Source organism: Bombus terrestris, chromosome 1, assembly GCF_910591885.1.
Source record: "Bombus terrestris chromosome 1, iyBomTerr1.2, whole genome shotgun sequence".
Lineage (NCBI taxonomy): Eukaryota > Metazoa > Arthropoda > Insecta > Hymenoptera > Apidae > Bombus > Bombus terrestris.
Genome location: NC_063269.1, coordinates 1,225,578 through 1,247,726, shown reverse-complemented (window position 1 = coordinate 1,247,726; position 22,149 = coordinate 1,225,578). Strand labels below are relative to the sequence as shown.

The following is a 22,149-nucleotide window of genomic DNA, read 5'->3' as shown; positions in this document are numbered from 1 at the left end:
AATCATGAAATTAGCTGATCTCGTAAATTCGTAATACGATATTCGAATTCTTGATCGCAATAACCTTTAAGATACAGTATGCAGCGCCACCTGAGTATTAAAAATTTATGACGCGGAATATCGCGCAACGTTTTATTTCGAAACGACGATACATAATCCGAATCGTTAAAGAGAGACGATTTCTAGGGATAAAAATTCTTCTTACCGGGGTAAATAAAATATACCGATATGGAATAAATAAAAAGGGATAAGGGGAATAAGATTCGATATTATTTAAAGGAATTAAAACGCGATAGCTACTGTCACGATATTCGCGGCACTCGTCGATAACGAGAAAAGTAAAGTCGTGACGAGAAATCGGCAGGGTCTCGATACTTATAAACGTCGTTACGACAGAAAGCCAGTGATTACGTTAGAACGACGAGAATTGCCGGTGTGTATACGAGGGTGTGGGTAAGAAGGCAGAGGAGAGGACCGGGTAGCTTTGTCTCGTTTCATCTTGTCGGTTCTCGTGCGGCGAGGAGCCGGTTCGAGGCGAAGCCGGGTTTTAACGATCGGTCATTAAGTCGCGAAGAAAATTGAGACGTCCACCTCTCGGTGAGCTCATACCCAATTGAGTAGCGGCCTTAATACCCCTTATGTATTATCCGGTAGGCGAAGCACCTTGTTAAACGGATCCGCCATTTCTTCTTCTCACTTCGTGTTTTTCCACGGTGATCGTGGCTCGATCGAAAACCCGACACTGCCGTAACAGTTCTTCGCTCCCGTTTCTTTCCTTTTCCTCGATAGTTTGTCCGCCACCATTTGAATTTCTCTTTTCGTCTTTTATTTCCAATTTCCAATTTGCGAATTATCAATCTGTCCCTTATTATCAGATACATAGATCTCACCGTGAGTTTCAATTTCAACGAATGCGTCAGACCTTGAAACATCGATTCATCGACGAACTCTTACCTCTGGCTTCTCGTATGATAGAAAAATAGAAACGCGGAGATTCGTATATGTCTTTCTTCCTTATAAATATGTAATAATAACGACGATAGATCGACGAGGAGTTCGGTAACGCGTGTTTAATCGTCACGTGACACCTCTTTTCCCGGTGTGTCAGATCTTTGAGTAATGGCCTCTTGGAGAATGCGAACGTCGATCCTGATTACCGATTCCCGATCCTGTTCCGTTTCTGATTGCGGGTATTAGCGCGTACGCCGGTTATCGTTCATCGGACGTCATGCACGGTACGAACTCGGCATAAATGTGCCGCGAAAGACAGTCTGTTAGATCCACGAAGGATTTCGATACACGTCGATCAATCGTGCACGATCGATAAACCCTCCGCTTCCATATTGTTTCAAAGCTTTCCGGCTCGGTTGTCTCGCGAAAAGTCTGCTTTTAACGTTCCAAGCTAGCGCGCGTGTTGCAAATTTTTATTCTCTCTATTATTTAAACAATTTTTTCCCCGATAGCGGAATACCGTATCTCTCGTGTCGCGGAATAAATCGGTCGGCTAAATTGAAAAAACTATTCGTTACGACTAAGTTTGTCGTTCTTTCGAATTTCGTTCTTTTTTCGCCGACAAAACGTAACGATACGTTCATTTTGATCGGTTTTCTACTTTCTATTGTTCGTTACGGGTAATTGGGTGGTTGGGAAAAAAGCTGTTTAAACGCAGAGTTACAAGCTTCTTAGAGATAGTTTTCCCATCGTTTCGTGATAAACTAATGGCATAACGTTTGCGACAATCGACAGATATCCTCGAAACGTTCAGGACTGTTAAAATTGTTCCTGCGAGAAACACGAAAAATATGATTCGTTTGGTCGCGTTCGATGGTGGAATGAGAATTTCCTACGCGTAAAATAGTCCGCAAATTGGCACGTTTACCGCGTCCAGAGTCTAGGCGATAGCGTAACGAATTCAGAAGCGTAAAAGCGTCTTGGTGGCGAGATGCATTAGCGAGGGGCATCCGTTATCGGCGATCGGGCGCCGCGGAACAGGGTGAAACCGGTATAAATATGCCGTCAAAGGACAAGTAAGATGACAGCTGCCGTACATACGTAATATTTCATCGTTAACAAGCGGACAACGAGCGACTCCGGCCGGTTATGCCATCCATTGTCGAAGATTACATCGTTATTTCATTGTTTTACCGGCCGATTCAAATTCGCTTTTTGCTGCCCGCCTCGTGCAGCGTACACGAATCAATATGTTCCGTAATAATCGAGTTATCGCGGGACGCAACGTTTTCCTTTCGGTGCAAGGGAGAAAGAGGTCTGTTTTCTGTCCCGTGGCATCTCTTTCCCTTCTCAATTCCCCCTCGATTATATTTAAAAAACAATTTTTGACGCGTTGATCGATCATTTTTTTTCCATAGGACCGAGCTTTTAAAAAGGCCTTAATCGGCGTCAGATTAATCGTTGCGGCGTAACGTTTCAACGAGCGCCCTGACGCTGTCTGCCAGTGGTGAAGCTGAAAAAAATACGCCCTGAACGAAAGATCGCGTAAACCTAATTCGGACTAACCGATAACTGGAAATGCATCGCGTTTCTCGGCGAATCTCGGCCTGTATACTCGAACGATCAGGATCCGTTTATGGAAGTACGTAGCGGAAGATCGGAAGCACTTTCCTACAAACCTATCTTGCGATCTAGCCGATAGCGATCGATCCGAGCGACGCCGATCGTTGCTCTGTCCGAGTGGCCGCGGTACCGTCCGATTTTCTGCGAACGATCGCGAGTCGAAATTAATTAGGGGCCTCGCAGGAAGCTCGCTCGCTGCCGAAGGATATCGAGCGTCGAAGGGTGGCGGGGAGCAGGCCAATCGTGCGCCTTCATTGCCCTCGACGCGTTTCAGGCCGTGAGCGTTAATTGGCCGGACCAATTAATTCCAACAAGTTCGCTCGATGCGATTAGTGCGCGTACGTGCTGGTGTTTGTGCGACCTGTACACACGTGTACCTTTAACGCGGTGTTGGAGCACACACACGTACGCGTATGCAGGCCGTATTCTTTCGTCTCGTTCCCTCTTAATTCTTCGTTTTTCTCCGTTCTCCTCTCTCTGTTCGCGGTAACAAGCGAACACCGATCTGCCCCCGGAAAACGAAGAACCTGTTCCACACGCGGCGGAGGTTTCTCGCATTCTCGGCTGCTCCGCGACACCAGATACCGTCGTTGTTCTCTCGTGCCTTCGGCCAACAGGAATCGGACGCAATAACGAAAACACAAATTACGGGAGCACCGAGTGCCGATCGTCTCGCCACGATAATCTTACCCCGCGGCGGCCGGTGGTCGCGTTCCATTTTTTAAATCGTTTCTTCCTTCCCTTAGACCTTCCACTCTATCGACCACCGTTTTTCCTGCTCTTTGCAATTTTATCGAAATCCGATTGCCTGCTTTCTAGTGCCTGCTGCGCTGGACGGTGTCGACCGGTTCTCGTTCGAATCAACGATAATTACGTAATTTGTTATTTTTCCTATATTCTATTATAATCCTATATCCTATATTCTATATATCTATTATAAAATTCTAACTCGATACCGGCTCTTCGTCTTTCGACGACGCAACTTTTCAATGACACGGGACTCTTTCGCTTCGCAATCTCGCCATGCGCGAGCAAATCGCTTCTGGCGCAGAGATTCTGGTCAGCCACGCGAATTCTCGTTTCCACGTTACTTTTCGTTTCGTCTGCTTTGCCGAAAATCGAGTCTTTCGGCAACGAGCGAAAAACCATAGGCGGGGACGATCTAGAAACGACGAATTCCTCGGCGAGTTCTCGACGAAAGGAACTGCAACTTTCGCGAAAATACGAATCGACCGACAGAGCGGCAGTCGCGTTCGAGAATTTATCACGTCGGCTCTCGCCTCGTCGCTTGGCTATCGGCGGTGATCTCGATCCTCGCTGATAAAATATCTTCGTCGTGCTCGTTTGGACCGACCTCTCGCCTCGTTCTGTCCGAGACTTGATCGCTGCATCAAGTAGGCGAACGTATGCGTAGCTTGGCTCGAGATCGCGCCAACCAGAGGATAAAGTTGAGAGGTGTTTCCGCGTTTGCGAAGACGCGCGTAATTAGTCGAACCTGTGGCATTCGAGCTATTCGCCAAGCTGTTCGCTCTCAAGCCGTGTAATTAGTACCAACGAATCGTTGTTTTCTTTCTAAAAGACTCGTCGTCTGTACTTTTTGCCTTTTGCAAAGAGACACGCAGTTAGCGGTCGTAGTTTCGGTCAGACGGCGAATCTCCGCAAAAGAGGCGAAAGCGGGAGGAACAGAGACGCGACTCGGTGCGAACGGGCGGAAAAAATTCTATCCTCGATCCGCCGATTGATCGACAAACTGTTGTACGATGAATCGTGCTGTAAAATAGCAATGGGGGGAAAAAGAAAGCGGGAAGAAGAAACGAGTGGCGTTTGAAAGAATACGGGCGGCAGCGGCGTGGAAAAGGGTCTGTCGGAAACGTCGTATATGTATCGTGAATTTCTCGGAGCTCGGAGTACCGCCGTTCAAAATTAGACTCGGGGCGCGTGTATACCTTGCGTCCGGAAAGTCCACCTATGAGTCTAAAAGGTCCAGCGGAGCTACGGTGGAGAGAAGGTAAGCCGGAGGTTGATTTATCGGCCAATTAGTCCAGCGTACCGGGTGCGCTTCTCTGCTGCGTCTCACCTTCGCCAGATGATATCCCGGCAAAGACCGGCGCACGGGTTAAAACGTTCGCTAGCCATCGAGAGCAACGAAGATGCCACACGCCAGAAGCGGGGAAGGGAAGCATGCAGTGCCGTAACTACGAGATCCTTCAAAATGGAATCCTTTTCAGGGAGGGAACGCGTCCCCCGGCTCTGCCAAGAAGAAATTCAATTACGCTTCTCGACGATTTATGCGACGGGTTTTGTCCTCGTGATGAGATGTTCATTGTGTTTCCTAGCGTTTTGTTTCTTTTTCCTTTCTTTTCTCCTTTTTGGATAATCAGACGGGACGGTGGTTTAGGCTTTCGCGTATCCCATCCACCGGATCGAATGGATACGAGTTCTTTCTTTTCGATTTTCGTTTGTTCTCGGCTCTCGAGCGATACCAAGCGGCGGATTCTTCGCTCGTTTGTTTCTTAATCGATCGATCGACGAAAAACGGTGGCGAAAACATAAAAGCCACGATGACGGTATGATTTAGCGACAGGAAGAGTCGCAAGATTTACGTACTACGTATTTTAGCCGCTCGTTCGGACTGGCACATCTTTGTATCTTAAGTCGTACAAGTTTCGTTTCACGCTTGAATCTTTCAAGGAATTCATCGCGTAAGATCACCTACTTAAAATTACAAGAATAAGTCCGTTTAAGTTTAGCAAATCCATCGAGCAACTTTCTTCGAACGATAGCGAGTCTTTGCCGAGGTTCGTTTCGCCTCAGGAAAAACACAAATCTCGTTGTTACGAATCATTTTCTACGGAGATTCGCGTATATTCGCGCAGGCTCGCGTACCGAGCATCCGTGAATTTACTACCTGTTTGGAAAACCTAATCGCGATGACACGTGCACCACCGATGGTACACGCGTAAATCGTTAACCGTACAGCGGAACAAGGGCGCGACCGCGTACGATACAAAGCAAAACAGATGGTACGCTCCTCGCGAGGCGTCGTGGGAACGACGATATTTGTTTGACACGAGATACGAGATCTCTTCGTTCTCCTCTTCTTTTTTTTCCACGCTGTTTCACCGTTCTGCTGCCGCGTACGACTCCATTAGGCTTCGGATCTATCCCAATCTGCGGTCTGCGGTTAATGGTACAAGCATCCGTTCGAGTTGCATCGCGCGAGCCTCCGTTCTGTCCCGGCCTATCTGTTCGTGGCGTTTGTCACCGCGGGGCCGTTTAAACGCGCAGCATCGTCGTCTCCGGGGGCGAAAATAGACGGCCGGCCGGCTGCTCTCGCCGCTTCTCTCTTTCGAGAGCGAGAAAGAGGCCGTTCCCAGAAAAATGCCTGACGCTCGAAGAAACAAGATTAAAAGGCGCTCGCGGTGCGCCGACCACCGCGTTCCTACACATCGGCGGCGCGACGCGAATCTCCAGGATCCGCGCGAAACTCCGAGTCCTGCGACTCGATCTCAGCTTTTTCGAACGTTTCTTTAAAAAAGAAAAAAACTGCTTGCGGACTGATCTTGCGGATCTTTGGAAATAAGTTGGAAAGCTCGGAGTAATCGAGCGGCAGTCGGATTCCTAGCTCTTTGGGTCGTTTCGTTCGCGGAACGGTGGTTCGAAGTAGATCGGCGAGCGAGTAGAAATATTTGCAAGCGAGGTGAAACGAGTTTGGAGTAGTCGAGCGGCAAAGTATACGATAAGCGAATTTTAGGCTTCTAGTCGCGTTGGCAAAAAAATGGCTGGAGGCCGATCGGGAAGCGAGTGTGGAACTGGTCTTGAAGAAATATTTGCAAGTGATTCGGAAGGCTCCAGGTAAATAGATCGTAAGCCCTTGTACCGTAGGATTTGCACGTACATCGGTGGAAGGTGTCGCGAGTGTTGGACCGACTCGTGGTAAAAAACGTTACTAATCCGCAGAATACTACGTTTCCATTCGTTCGGAGGTATTCGAAACGAGAGTATGGCAAAGCGGTTGATCTTGTCCAAGCTGTACTTCGATAATTTCTACGTCTTATCTTCGCACGTATCCTCAAACGAGAGACGATAGTAAATTAATAACCCGGCAAGATTTTGTTTCTACGATTTCGTAGCGACAGAAGGTTGCAACGCGCGTTTCCTCCCGTCCAACGGTATGAAAATGCAAATTGTGAGAAACGAAAGGAGGGAAACCTCGAACCTTGCCCCCGGCGGAGCTATCGCGACGTTATTATGCTCGATCTCGTCCGTTATATTGCGAAAATGAAAAACGCGCGACCACGATGGAATCGTACGACCGTTTATCCGCGAAATATATTCGTCAGCGCCGAAGACAATTACGTCGAACGGATTTGCGGTCGCGGATCATCCCCGTGAGCACGGCTGCGCGCCTTTCCTGATAACGGTATTTCATCTTAAGAACCCCCGTCGTATCGCGAAACGTCTTGCATATCCCTCTTTATGTACGAAAAGTGCTTTAAAGCGGCTCGTGAATCAACCGGCGCGAAAATACGACTAGCCATCTAGAAACCGAGTTTCCCTAGCTCGCTCCTCCTCCTTAACGCGATATTGTGTTAACTCGCGGCTTGATAAATTGCCTCGTCGCTCCCCCTTTTTTTTTTCTTCTCTCGTGCAATTCAATGTCGCTTTTACGTATCTTTAAACGTGGTCTATTAAACGTAGACTCGTTCTCCGCGTTACGTATTATTACAAAGCGACGCGAGTATATCTTTCTCTGGGAAACGAATTAGGTATAAGAACGTTCATACGGACGGCGTAAAACGTAACGTTTGCGTTTGTCCAGGAAATACTTTCGCCAATTTCGAAGCTGTTGTGGATGTTTGCGATAGTTCGATAGCCTCGAACGACGACTGCTCGTTGCGGTGTCTCCGTGCGGTGTAGCATGCAGACGATCTCTTTGATATCTCGATGATCATCTTAATAAAGACAAACCGTAGCGCCCAGATTTATTTATGTCATTTTTCTTCTGTCGGACTTAACATCGTGCGAACCAAAGATCGGAGATTTCCAATTATTCCAACTTTATCGAATCCCTAAGTATCAGGTCGTCTGAAAAGTTTCTTTCGTTTTATAAGGAAATAATGGATGCACGACGTTTTCCGTTTTATGTTATTTTATCGAATTACGTATGATCCATTTTGTTCTATCGAGATAAAGGTCACAAGGTTTGACAGATTAGGTTTCACGTTTGTATAAAGATGCGTCGTTGTAAAAGACACCTTCTCGACAATTTAATACTAGGAGGAGCGAAAATGCTTCCAAACGAAGATCGAATACGACGAAGTGGAACTTAATTCCACTTTGTAGTCGATTCGAAGCTTCGACCGATCAGTTGGAAAGAGTTTCGAGAGGTCGTGCGAGCAGCGAGCCAACGATCGTGGCGAGCTCGTTAGCCGTGTGACGGGTGCAGGGAACGATTTCTTTCCGCGAATTCTCGCGTGTCTACGGCTCGATTCGCGGCGCGATGACACGCGCGTTAGCTAATGCTCGCGGTAACACGACACGAGTTCTTTCTGCTGTTCGTGATTTCCATTCTCTTTTTCGTGTCCCTGTAACGGTGGCCCCTGGTGGCTGAGCCCGTTCTCCGTCGTAGGTACGTGATGACTCGCCTTTGCCACCATTAGATCTGCCGACTCGAATTTCAGTTGCACCGCTGAGAAACGGAACGACCCCGTTCGCCTTGTACCGTTGCACGCTCCAATCCTGTCCGATTTCCACTTCGTTCTATTCGCTAGAGCTGCACGCTTTTGCAATTACTTTTTCGCCTCGCTAGAATTACGGTGGAACGCCATTCGTTCGCACGAAGTTTTAGTTAGTCGAATTCGTTTATGCGGACGCGAATTACTATTTTACGTATCGGCGAACAGCAACGGCTACTCTCGTCCCTCGACGAGTTCCTACAAATACGGGGTTCCACTGTGTATATTTTTGAGATGTCGAGGAACGTTGAAATTGCAAGGTAATTTAAAAACGAACAAGAGACAAGGTTTGAAATTGCCGCGCGTTAAACGTAATTGATCACAGGCGAAAGAATCGTTTGTAAAGTTTGGATCGTTATGGCGTCGCATGTCACTTATACGACACCGTTTCGAGCTCGTAGTCGTGGATAACCACGTTGCAAGAGGTTTACGATTTTACTTTATTGCCTTGACGATGCATTGTCAAAATGTGTTATGACCGCGATGTATAGAGCGTAGTTTAATATCCTGTCTGCATTTAATCGTAGCGGTATTAGAGTACGGCTACGGGTGGTCCCATTAACTGTCCGCCAGGCTGAAGCGGCTTTACTTTACCTTCCTCGAATATATCCGACCTGTATTTACGTTATTAGTTCACCGTAACATCATCAAGATTTTTCCCGGCCGCGAAATTGCCGATTAACGCTTCAAAACTTTAAGCCCTTCCCCCGGGCCAACGAAATTAAATGGAACAATGAACCCCGGCAATCTCGTTCACTCAACCCCTTTATCCTGTTCCTTGCGTTCAATTCGCCGGTGTTGTTGATAAAGCTTGCGTTTAACTATTTTTTCCTTCGCAATTTCTCTATGGTAATCTTACTGTACTTTCCAAGTAAAAAAGCTTCGAGTTTTCCCCTACTTCGATACTTCAGGCGTTAAGTAGCGCAACGTAGTAAACTTTCGCTAGCGTTTTATCAACGAGACGCACAAGTTATCAACGAGGAATCTTAATTTATCAACGTAAGTCTCAGACTTACGTTGTCTACGACGTAATTCGTTGTCAATCAACGATCGACGGGTTTGCAGCAATAAGCAGGCAGCAAGCTCCGATATCTAAATTTTATTTATAGCGAGAGAAAATTTGATTACTGTCGATTTCGATTAGTTTGTCACTACCTGTATGTAGCGAGTCGTAGTCCTGTTACAAGGCGTTGAAAGACTCGAGGATTCTATGGGAATTTACTGGGAGAAAGGTTGAACGAAGGTGGTGGGGGATCGTTCCCTGGTGACCTTGAGCTACCAATCGATTCGAAACGAGCTGTAGCTTCGGCAACGCGATCACGTTCCAATAAGAATCGCCGCCTTTTTAACGTCTTTTTAACACGGACTTTTTCTACAGTAGCCCGGTGCGTGACGTTAAGTAGTCATAGTCAATGGCGATGCAAAGTGAAAGTCGTCCATTATGGAGGGGACGTTGAAATTGCGATAAGTTTCATTTCATCGGGCCGAAACGATCGCCGCAGTTTCGGATTTACGATCTAAACGACGCGGTTCGTGCTCTCGCCACTCGCTACGACGGACCCGATATTAACGTCGGGATCGATGACAAATTAATAAAATTAATTATTCGCAAGCCGCGATACGTTCGGCTCGTACGACATTTTCTATCGATTATTCGTACCTTTTCATTCGATCGACGGTTTTAACACGAATTCGATCGTTTCCACGAACGCTTTATATTACATCTTCATTGATTATCCGATCTGACGATTATTACTGCTCATAAATTATTTTACGCATTAAAAAGTGACACGAGCTAGTCACAAGCCCAAGTGGTTAGCCGATTCTCTGGAGATTTAATAATTTTGCCGATCGATTTGCGAGAGCTTGATGATTTTATAAATCCTAGTATCGGAGTTCGTGATTATTTATTTAATTTTCCAAAAATGGAAAAGAAAGAACAAATTTACTCCAACGATCGAAAGGATCCAGGAACGGATCAAACGGGAAATAGCCTTTGCCAAGTGACGATAAAAAAGAGGAAAAGTTTCGGTTTAAAGACATTACCACAGCTTTGTCCGCTCAGCCGGTACAGCGCTACGAGCTTGCAAGTGCTTCGGCCATACTTTCGAGCATGATTCGCACACCGTAAATACGTGCACGGGCTGTCTCCGAATGTACGATACGCGAACGACGATGAAGAGGACGAGACAGAGATTTCGCTGGAGCACTATGTCTCGGTCGTAAAATGCGGGCCCGCGAGTTAAATTTGTATTTGTAGAGTCGAGAGAGAGAGAGAGAGAGAGAGAGAGGCAACGTGGCGGCTCGTGTACCATTTCGCCGTCCGGTGTGTTTGGTCACGGGACGTGTTTACTCTTTCTTTGACACACGCCACTGGTTAAATAGCGGTTGACTGCGCTGTCAATTTTCGGAATAGTAATTGCCCAATTAAGCGTCGGCTGGCTCTGCCGCGGCCCTCATAAAATAGAAGAATCGAGTCGCAATTTTAGACGGCAAAACGGTTCTCGTGTGCCACATTGTGCGCGTGATTCGGCCTTTCGATGCCCTGGTCGACGTTTACGACCTTATTTTGTAACACGCCCCGGCCCCTTCTCGATCCAGCTCGGCCTGAATATGCAACAATTTTGCCTTACGAATTTCCTTTTATTTTTACGACGAAGGAGATTTACGAACGTTTTGTTCTTCTCGATCGATATCAGCGATCGTGCATCGACACCTAAATCTCTATGTAACGTTCTACCTTTTTCAACGGAGAATGCAAAGTAAGTTTACAACGTACTTTGCGTAAGCTTACTCGATCGCGAGCTTTTCACATCTCGGATCTTAAATTTCCGTCGAGTCGGACGAATTTTACAAATTATAGATTCCGTCGAGTAACATGCGATCGACAACTTTCAATTCGGTTTCCATAAAATTCCGTAATCGATCGAGCGATATTATCCATTGATAGTCAGACAGTTTACATTTGTCCTGAAAATACCTACCTTCGTTCTCGTTATCGATTTTCTCCCAAATTTCGAATCCTCTTTTCCTTCTATAATTATACGCATTTGAGAAGCAGACGAGAAGGAGACGACGAAGAAGGAGGAAGGTTTCGATTAAAGAAGAAAAAAAGACGGAAAAAGAAGGAATAAAAGAAAGGACGGAGCGAGATGCTTCGAACAATGGAAATTTCCAATGTTAATTCCACCGGTGAATCGATGGAAATCGCATGCATCGCGAAGGAATTTATTTAACTGTGAACTGCCTGATGCGCGAGTGAGATTCTACGCCAAGGGACAAATAACGTGGATATTGTTTTCTAAATCAACGCGCGACTCCGCATGCATATGCATAGCTGCAGCTACACGGCTAAAGAAGGAACGAATGGGTCGGTCGGTCCGTGTCGAGACAACAATCGGTAAATTTGATAAATATTCATCGGCGGAAGTGTTTGACAATCGTTCGACCCTGAATTTGAACTAAACTCGTTAGATCGAATTCGTGTATGACTATTCCGTGACATCGGCGTAACCATTGTTTCGCTCGTTAGCCCTGAAAACCCGAAAACTCGAATATTTTACGATACGCCTACCGAAAAGTCACGTAAAGGGGAATTTTTTCGGTCGTACAAATTTTTCACCAAAATTTCATCATCCAGAGCTGAGAATGATTGTTCGCGAAACATTCTTCCTTTGTAAATTGTTATTATAAAAAATTCATCGCATTTTTTGAAATCACCAGAACGTGTCACGATAGAGAATAAGGCAGTAACTTATTTTCCGATTACGAAACCAAAAGAGTTACCGATACTGCCAAGAGTCGAAATACGTGACCGAATCGAAATTCCCAACATCTCGACCTACCATTGCGATTACTAGTGGCCGATTCATGTTTAATCACCGTCGAGAACGATATTCCCTCGACGATCTGTTATGCTTGGTCGAGAAATCACAGGTGCGTGGGGCACCTACCCTCGCTCGTGCGTCCCATCATCCGCCCGTGGCCAGGATTACGCAAGATAAACGCTTTTAATTATTTTTCCCCACCGTGCTCGAGGAAGCCTAAAATCCCTTCGGCAAACACGAGTAATACGAATCAACCCCCGACGGGATGCAGCCCTTCGCACTACCCACCTCTTCGTCTCTCTCTTTCTCTGGCGCGCGTATAACTGCGTCTCGCAGAGCTTTGTGCGTGTGGTACGCACGCGCGCGTAATATCTGCAACGGCGTATCCATTCGGTACACAAATTCGAGTGCCTGTTTTGTGGATGTATGTTTGTACGGTGGGAAAATCGTATTGGCTTGGTCCTTGGAAAGTCGCTTGTTCTTGCATTAACTGCGACAGGTCTGTAGGTAATTTCGCGTCGTTTCACGTCCGTATACCTTACCCGAGATGAAAGCTCGACCGCTTTAACAAAAATCGTGTCGCAGGAACAACGTAGACGGTGTTCGAAAACGACCGTGAAACGGCAAACGCCGTTAATCGAACACGAAGTTTCGCGAATTTCTTTGGCTACCGGCCGAGCTACGCCACTGCTCCGGAGGTTGCAAGGGATGCGAAGAAGGAGCAGAAGAAGAACCGGAGGGAGGCAGCGGTGGATAGAGCGCGAGGTACACACGTGGAGGGAGAGAGAAAGTGGGTCTTTTAACAGGCCATTATTGTGTGTCGGGGACATTTTCCCGGGCCATTATTGTATCTGACGATAAGTCGGGAGATAACCGAGCCGACCGGGTTTCCTGACGTCCCCCGTCGTTCTCGCAGGCGGCGTGTGCGCGAGAAAATCGGTATTACCATCGAGATTCGATCGATGACTAAGCGTTGTTTGTTAAGTGGGTCTCGCTGGAATCGTCGTTGCCTAACCCCCTCTTTCTTTCACTTTTTCGTCGATCCTCGAGTGCATAGAGCAACGGTAGATATCGCCCTTGCACCTAACCATATAAGCAATTTCGAAGAAAAAAACGACCAACGATAGGATAGGAGTAAGTTCTAAGCTGACCGGTTTAACGCCAAGACGAGTTCACGGAACGTCGAGGGATTCCGTGAGTTCAATTAGAGCGCAACGTCCCGTCAAGGTCCGACGATCTTAATTAGCCCCCGATGTCTAAGGTGGTCCGGCTAACCGTAGATTAGGAAACGTCGATAGGGGTCTTAATAACAAGCGACATTATCCTCGCGACTCATAACTCTGCGGTACGGTTAGCGAGCGATCGCGAACCGAGAAAGCGAGCGAGCGAGAGAGAGAGAGAGAGAACGGCGCGTTGCACGGCGAACAAAAAGAGAACGGTGCCGGAACAAGGAGGTGGAAAGGGATTCGGGGGGCTGCCCTTCAATTATCGAGCGGGGCTCGCCTCACGGCGGCCATGTTGCACGATCCAACGATGTCCAGCTTCGGTGTCTATTCTGGACACCCGTTCAGGACTCGGCCGGACTGGCAGCGGACTCCAGCCAGGACTATTGCATATGTATTATATGCGATTGTGTTCCGAGAAACTTGTGGCCGACATACGAGGACTCTGTTGGCCGCTCTCTCCTTCCTGCTCGGGCCAGCTTCGCGGGATAACGCTCTTCCTCCGTCTTCAGAGAACTCTACCAGAGTCACTTTGCACCTGGCTCGTGTTCACTCGTTGGCAGCTCTCGTTTCGAGCGAACGCCACACGATATCGTCTATCCCCTTCCATCTTCCTCGTAATCTTCCTTTTTTCGCCCTCTGTTTGTTCTATCCTCCCATTCTCTGCTCCCCTTGCTCCTCATCCTACCTTTCTTCGTTCCTTCTCCGTTCCTCCTGCTCGTTCGCTCGATCTCTGCTTCGTTTCAACGGAGGGATGAAGGCAAGTACAAGAACGAGGCGAGCTCGTCCATCTTGCCGCGCGATCGTGCGACCACTGTCGACACAACCACGGCAAATTCGATTCGGGATGGTTTTTTCTGCGACCATGATTAGGAGCGTACTTCGGGGATGTTGGTCGGACACAATTCTCCTTTACGTTTCTACTATGGCGGACGATATCGTATTAACCTCTTCACCGTCTTTATTTCTCATCGTCGTTCTACCCTTTGATTGGTCTATTTTTCTACTTATTTTTATACGTTATGAATACACCTTTACGTCTATGTTTCTAACTAATCTTCTTCGATAATCGTCACTTTGTAAGTAACGCGTAGTAACGAACTTTACTCGTCTACGATTCAGGAAAATTCCAGAAATATCGCGATATTCATGGAATGACCCGATAGTTTCGTTTCGATTAATTTCATTTAACATTCGACTTAATTATGACGCGAGCGACGATATACGATTTCCAGACGCGTCCTTTTGACCATTGACATATTATCATCAGTGTCAATGCCTGGCCCGATTGTTCCGAAGCATTGAACCTCCGTTCGCGGTTAAGTGATTGTATTCCAATTATTTTCGTTATACCGCCATTCTAATCGATTCGATAATCGGTTTACAATCGCCGGAAGTATTACGTTTCGATCGCTCGTTCGACTATGTAAATATTTCCATCGATGTCTTCAATTTCGCCTACGAATGCCCATAGTTCACGATTATAACAAACTGGTATTTTACCGTCACGGTTCTCCGTTTACCGGTTCCTACTAAAAATGCATGCACGATGGACGAAAAATACAAACGTTGGTCGCTCTTTCCTCTATTGTTCGACGCTGTTTATTATCGCGTCGTTGTTGTTTTGCTCGAAACGTAGTAACTATAAACGGAACCCTAATTAACCTCGATAACCGACTTTATCATCGTTGCCATGAAAAATATTGTGTTCGATCGAAATTAACGATTCATCGATTATTCATTGATGCTATTGCGACTCGTATCGTTGCGAAACAGAGGCAATCGAGCATTAAGCAAACGGACGAACGAATCGAGTTCGGTTAACAGAATCGTTATACACGGGATTTTATAGAAGGACGCCGTTAACAAATTGTTAAGTCTCCGTTCGCGTGGAAAAAAGAAGCTCAAGATTTGGAGGGGAGATTGAGAATATTAGTTAGAAATAAATTTATTATAAATTTCGAGCAAATCGATCGAAAGAACGGAGGCGCCACAGCAATTTAGAGAGTTTAGAATCACGGCCCGTGAAAAATTCAGCTCCGAAGAAAACACCTGAGTCGGTTTCGTGGTATCGGCTCCGAGTCGCGAACAAAGGAAAAGTCGTAAGTCAGAGAGACGGCAGACGGTTCCCGCGTCATTTGTCATCGGACCGAAACGCAATTGTTCGCCAGCTTCGGCCGCCATCTTGCCGGCCACCCTCCCGATACCTAATAGACCACCCTACGCATTCAGCGAACCCGAGGTGATAAATCGTGAAATAATCTCGTTCGGGTCGCATTATGTCGGATTTATAAACGGCCAGAAAGAGAGCTCCGGCTCACTGGCCCGTGAGGCTGTTTCATTTTTCGCTTCCTCGACCTTCCGTCGCCTTCGACCCGATCGAGTGTCTGTCACGACTTCGATCCTAATGACCGCATTATGGGCACCGTTCTCGGGTAATGTTTCGGTAATATTTCCAGGGGAAAAATTTCTACGGTTCGCTCGGCCGGTGATTTTTCCATCCCGATTAGCTTCGCTTCGGTGCGCTACCGAAGTTTATTTCGAGGATTTTTTTTACAGCGTTGTTGTTCCGCGAAACGTTCGGAGAAAATTTGCAAAGGGTTAACCTTTCTACATAATACGGCTAGGGACTTTGACGCAAGATGACTAAGGATTTTTACGAACACGGTTCTTTGCGAACGTCGAGCAGATTTTCTCGAGAAGACTAATTGCTTTGTCAAGCTAAATCGGGAAAATTAATAGCGTCAACATGCCAAATCTTTCCTTTGTACTTGAAGATCTTTTATACTTCGAGAATCATCAATGTACTCTCGAGCGAACCTCTTCGCTCATGCTCTTTGACAAATATGTTACACCAATGTAAGAGAAGCCGCTTATGGTAAAAATTTTTGCGAGTCTGTCCGCTGGCGAGGGACTCGTTCGCCAAATTTCGTTCTTCGAGAAGAAAGAGTCGACACAACGTCACAGAGTATATCGAATAGCTATGACAGGCGATCTTCTCGTCGCCTTTCAGCGATGACTTCATTAACCGCTGCCACAAGAACGAGCAACAACACGATGCCCCTTCTAGCGTGAATACCAGTTCCTTTCAGCGGCTAGAGATTTTGGAAAATCATCGCGAGACGAAAATGTCGGTCGGAACGAGGCTTTGTCCGGGATTTCACGGGACGAATTCATTCAGGAGAGTTTTTCAGCGTGAATGGCCACTCCAGTCACGGTTATGATCTCTCGAGAGCATCGATTCTGCAGCTCCAGTGGACGTAAGTATATATTCGAAAGTGTGCCGGTGCACGAACGATTTCGTCGTAGTGGCGGCAACGTCGTTTATGCGAAATCGTTCTCGAGAGCGTCGTTTCCTTCGTTTCGGAGGCCCGCTGCGATCCGAACAGGCTGCTATCCCATCGGACACAAAGCAATCCCTAAGAACGATAAGCTTTTTTTATATCATTGTTTTGTGAATTATTTTCACGACGTAGATTCGATCGTATCCGAAGAGAGACGAAGGGTGGGAAAAGATGGAAATATTTTTTTTACGTCGCTGGAAAAACAACAATAGGTGGAATTAATATTTAATTCTGGTTAAATCAGGAATTTCGGTCATTCCGCGATGATATTGCTGGAAGTGTCTCTCGACTCGTTTGAGGAAAAAATATGAGTAACAGCTCCCGGTAATGGCCTCGTAAAGAGAGCTTTACAGTATCGTAACTTTCGAATCGGGTAGTTCGCGCGACCGAGTCGTAAAAAGCCTATTATCTAAGGGTTCGCGCGGTTGTACCGAGTTTGATAATAAATCTGATATAATTATTCCGCTCGCATCGCCGGCTTTTACCGTCCGGTTAAATTAACTTCTTTCTTCCTCTCGTTATTTCGTGCGAATAAAACGATCGTCCAATAAATCGCCGATATTCTTTCCCCTTCGTCTTCGTTAATTAAAACTGAAATTAAAAAAAAAGGAGAGGAATAAGATACAAAAGAAAAAAGGAAACAAAGAGGAGAAGGAAGATATAACAACTATCGACAGAAGCACGAAAGGAAAAAAGATTCTCGCGAGTCTATATCGATCCTCGCCTTCTTGCCGGAAATTCGCGGTACGTCCATCCCTCGATCTCTTTCTCTCTAAACAAACTCGGCAAAAAGCAAACAGGAGAAAAACAACAACAAGAAGAAAAAAAGAAAAGAAAAGAGGATACAGAGAAAAAATAAAAGAATATTCGTCGAATGGCCGTTTGGAAGCAGCGACCATGCCGATATCCGTTCGCTTCTGCGACGGAATAAGCGAAAAGCGTTTTACACAGAGAGACAGAACTCGAGGGGATGGCCTCGCCGAGATTTCGCTCGAAAATAGCACAATAGCTCATCTCCCGGCGTTGATACGGAGCCCTCCTATGGTACTCTGACTTATCGAGTGAGGCATATTTAATTTCCGTTCAACGCTGCCGCTCGCCCCTCTGCCTCACCCCTGTTCGCCACCCGTCCCCGACGTCACCCCCATCGCCACCCACACACGCGTACATCCGCCGCACTCGTTCGTGTGTTCACCGACAACGCCGCGTTTGCACGCCCATTCACACCTACTCGCGCCACCCAAACCTCCCTTCTCCGCTGCCAACCCCCCTTATCTGCTCTTTTCCAATAAGGCTTCCTACTACGGAATTACCCCTTTCGCTACGCGATACAATGTTCGCTTTCTGCGGGACATTACGCCGTGTCTTTTGCCTTCGACCACTTTATCGTTCCTCCTCGTATCGGCTGCTGGCTGTTTCTACCCTCTTCTTTGTCTCTCGTTGACGATACGTCGCGTCGCGCGATCGCTTTCTTCGATTACGTTCAACCAACGTGTAATTTTAGAAATTAATTTTTCACTTTGCTCGCGTCTTCACGAACGCTTGACATTTAGGTAACAGATATCGCGCTCGGGTTTCAAACGAAAATGTCACGAGGCTTTTTATAATCGCGCAGTGACGACTGTCGTCAGAAACGAAGGAAGGATCGTTTCTAAATAACGCACCATTGAATAACGTCGCGAGCCTGAATTTCCCCGTTGCCTGCTGAAGTTTTTATAACAATTGTCCGCCGGTCGATTGTTCCTTAATGAATAAAAGCACGCATAATGCCGGCTCGCGGCCATCGAGCAGATACGTTCGCAGCTCATTTCCGTCTTGCCGCGAGTATTCCTCATTAGCTGTTGCGCGTTTAAATGTCACGTTCCTTGACGTATGCGCTTTTTCAGTCGCCTAGCGATAAGAAAGCGTTTAGCGGGGACGTCTCGTTCGCGAACGAGCTTCGACCAGTAGTCGTCGGACAGCCGCGATCTATTACTCAAACGAAGATAGAAAGTGGCGCAGGCGACGTTTCCAAACGGTTTCTGCGAATATAATTTCAATAGTTTCGATCGTCGAACGCAAGTGCAACCGATTATCGTCACGAGCAAACATTTCCGATCCGAATAACTTAAATCATCGCTCGATCCTTTTCCACGTTTTCAAGGAAATTGCCTAGATCGAAAATTGCCGAAAAAGTGGGATCGTCGGAAATTCGAATCTCGTGCACCGACGATACATTTCCAGCCGTTGCACGCATCGTGAGAAAAATGTCGCGAGTAGACGCGATTCTACGCGGAACAGCAGAAATCACGAGGGTGAATTCCGCCCCGAATTTTTCATATCCATTCCTCGATACATCACACTTAATCACAGTCATAAGTCTCGCGGGACTCACCCCCTCCCATATTTCCCTCTCTGGCTACCAGATTTCCCCTGGTTAAACCACGGTAAACCATACATAATAGGCAAACAGAGAACGTATGGGGTCCATCGTCGTGCCGCTTCACTTTTCCTATGTAATGCCGGCTTTTATGGGGTGCATAAAACGCTGGTAAAGATATGTCACGAGTAGCTGTTGGCGCACGAACCGCCACCTACGTTCCAGGGTGGACAATAGTTTCCCGGAGATCTCACCCCTAAGGATCTTGTCCACAGATCGTTGGATGGCCGAGATTCAATTTAGGAACGCGCAACATTAAACGCTTATTTATATCGTCGACCAGTTTTTATGGACCCTTCTGTATCTACGAATTGAAATGTCCCGGGGGTTGGTCGCTGTTATCGGTATGCATACGGTATCAACTTGATCGAGTTTATAGCGTTGTTTCAAGTGGCTCCCTATCCACCTGCACTTATCGTTATCGTTCCTTTAAGCGCTATTTAATCTCTCGTTATCGCCTTGGTTTTATCCACTTTTAAATTTCTTTACAATTATCGCGTGGAATTTGTCGACGTTATTCTATTTCTATAAATATTTTATCATTTTCTTTTTACGGTTACCGTGTTTCGTCTAATAACGCGAATTGTATCGGCTCTATGGATCGTAAAGTTCATTAACGGTAGTCGATTAAGCGGCGAGAAATTCCAACGACAGTTGCGCGACGAAACGCACGATTGTACGCCGGGTTTTCTCGAGGAGCGTTCGCGTTCCCGTTCCATTGTGCGACTATTCCTGAAGCAGCTCCTTTTTCCTTTGTCTCCGTGGAACAAGTTGGTAATTAATTTTTGCGAATTACTCGACAGTCGACGTGCTGCCACCGGTATACGCGCCACCGAAGCACTATCTTTCCCCGTTCTCGTCGCACTTCTCTCCGCAATAGCGATGGATTCAAGGTGTCGATATTTCCTTCTTCTTCCCGTCGTTCCATACAAACATCTCTTTTCTTTACATGGTCGACGAGTAATTATAGCAAAATTAGCCGTGCAACGTATGTCTAAAGTACGATCGAAACGCGATTAATAAAATTAAAGGGACAGATTTTTCAACCCGTCGTTTCACGGAATCGACGAAAATCAATTCGAAAAATAATTCGGTAAAAAGATGTTACGTTGAGAATCGCCGTAAGAAATTTCTCTAAGGAAGAAAACCGCGTGGAAGAGGAGTAAAATTTGTTTGGGCCCGGTCGAGGTTCGCGTCCATCGCGACGCCGGTCGTCGAGGCGGTCGGCCGCGTCTCCGGCGCGCCCCTTCCGCGGCGTGCAGCCCCTTTCCCCGTTTCAGCACAACTCAATTTCTCGTTTCATTCTCCAGGCACGGTGCTATCTCGTTCGCCCGCCTGAGTTCCCCCGACGGCCGCGTATAATACGCCACCTACCCAGTTATAATAATGGCACGGAGGGGTTGGCACCGACACCACCGACGCCGCCGCTACCGCCGCCGCCGGCTCTCGCGGCTATGCCAGAGCACTGGTATTGGTTGATATTTCCAACAGTTATGTAATTTCCTGGGTATTGTCGGGGCTCCAGAGAGCTCGTAGCTACTCTCTACTGCCTCTGCTCTCGACTATCGTCCCCGCAGACGCGGTCGACGAAAAGGAAAGAGAAGGAGGCAAGTAGAGCCGAGTCGAGACGAAGAACGGACGAAGAAAGGGATACCGAGAGATCCGTGCGAACGACGAGGAAACGACACGGTAACGGAACGAGACGAGAATACGGACGAACGAGGCTGCCAGCCAACGGCAGAGAAGGGAGACAAAAGGCGACGCGAGAGAAGAAGCTGGAAGAATGGTGCGCCGGCAACGGCCACAGCCACGACTACGAGCTAGCGACCTCTCGTTTTATGCCCTCCTCCGCCTAACAGAACGTATACGACTCTGTTCGAGGTCGGTGTTGTTGCTGATATTGCTACCGCTCGAAGAGAGGATTCTTTGGACGGCGAAAGATCACGGCGCACAGGACAGACATCTCCGCGTGGCTGTCACGGCCGGCCACGGGGATCGTAGATAGGAATGTATGGAGCGACGAGTGGTTACTCGGTGTCACGGTGATCATGGATACTGTCACCGGTCGCTGCTAATTTGCACGAATGTCGCAGATCCGGATTCTTCGAACGTTCCGCTTCGCCTGCCTAGCCGCCGTTTCTACGAACGGGAGCTTCGTGGCTCGAGCCACCGGTTCTTTCTCCTACGACTTTGCCGTCTTTCGGAATCTCTTCTTACTCGTCCGGCCGATAGACCGAGCGAACAGTACTTTTCTTTTCCAGTTTAGAATCGAAGGTGAAAATCGGCCCGATGAAATTCCAATGGGACGAAGAAACTCGCGGAAACGCGGCTTCCGCAAAAACAACTCGTAAACTTCTAGACGTCAGTTCGTCGCGGCGATACTGTCAACCCTGGTGCGAACAGTTTCGAAAAAGACTCGGCCTCGATGGAAAAACCAAGCCCGGAATTCCTCGGGCGAGAAAGGAGTTTATGCCGTCCCTTTTATATCCACTTCATACCGCGCGATGCTTCTTCTCCCATCGCCTGACTCCGAAATTAGGAGTCGAACGATTCCGCCGGCAGAAAAAGCCGCTTCGGCCGCCACACACAATAGAGAATCGTCGCACGTGAGATGGTTCGTTGAAAGCCTCCGTAGAAACTACCCTCTATCTCGCGCCTTTTGCCCTCCACCCCCGCCTTCCCGTCACCACCCTTTTGCGATCCACCGAGCACGAAGCGATGCCGCTTACGTACGATAAGGTTCGTATCGGCAAGAACGTCACGACGTTGCTACCCGGTAATTTCCTGCGTTTTATGGCCCGCTTAAGGAGCATCGGGACGCCAGATCGTGAGAATTAGGACGGCCATCGTACGTAATATGCGATCTCGTGTTAAGCGCACCGAAGATCCTCTTCGTCTTCGACGAGTCGGCGAGGGATTCGACTTTCAGCGCGTTATTCCGTCGCGATATATTTTTATTCCATGTCACCAGGACGTTGCGTTCTTTTCGCACGCGATACCGTAGAAATATTTTCGGGAGATCTC

General features: G+C 47.3%; 1 protein-coding gene across 1 annotated transcript in view; it reads left to right on the top strand.

Annotated features, from left to right (window-relative positions):
* Positions 1 to 22,149, top strand: part of LOC100648043 (homeobox protein Nkx-2.5-like) — a 177,172-nt gene that overhangs the window by 328 nt on the left and 154,695 nt on the right. The gene's annotated exons all lie outside the window — the stretch shown is intronic.